This window comes from Numida meleagris, unplaced genomic scaffold (assembly GCF_002078875.1).
Source record: "Numida meleagris isolate 19003 breed g44 Domestic line unplaced genomic scaffold, NumMel1.0 unplaced_Scaffold307, whole genome shotgun sequence".
NCBI lineage: Eukaryota > Metazoa > Chordata > Aves > Galliformes > Numididae > Numida > Numida meleagris.
The window spans coordinates 163,462-164,261 of NW_018364545.1; positions in this window are offsets into that span (position 1 = coordinate 163,462).

The following is an 800-nucleotide window of genomic DNA, read 5'->3' on the forward strand; positions in this document are numbered from 1 at the left end:
GAACGAACAGCCGCCTGCTAATGAGCTCGGCCGGCTTGCAGGTGCTTTCCCGCTGCCTTTTTGGGGCCTTTTTGGGGCTTTTAGGGCCTTTTTGGGGCCGTTTCTGCACCACCACTGGTGATGCCCACCCCGTAATTCGGTCAGCACCACCCAAATGAGCTCGGCGTTAATTAGCGCTCGCCCCGAGCACAACAAATTGGGGGGGGGGGTTGGGGGGGAGGGGAAATCCCACGGCTTTGAGCAAATGGTGCCGAGCATTGGGAGATTTGGGGTGGATTTCTGCCACTTTTGGGGCCAATTCTGGCCACTTTGGGGCAGATTTCTGACCTTTTTGGGGGGGGAGTTTCTGCTTTTGGGGGAATTTAAGGCCAGGGTTGGGTTTTAGGGTCAGAATTTAAAGCCAGGGTCAGGTTTTAGGATCAGCGTTGGTTGTTAAGGTCAGATATTAAGGCCAGGGTCAGGTTTTAGGGCCCAAATTTAAGGCCAGGGTTGGGTTTTAGGATCAGAATTTAAAGCCAGGCTCAGGGTTTAGGGTCAGCATTGGGTTTTAGGGTCAGATATTAAGGCCAGGGTCAGGGTTTAGGACCCAAATTCAAAGTCAGGGTTGGGTTTTAGGGTCAGAATTTAAAGCCAGGGTCAGGGTTTAGGGTCAGCATTGGATTTTAAGGTCAGATATTAAGGCCAGGCTCAGGTTTTAGGGTCAGAATTGGATTTGAAGGTCAGATATTAAGGCCAGGGTCAGGTTTTAGGGTCAGCATTGGATTTGAAGGTCAGATATTAAGGCCAGGGTCAGGTTTTAG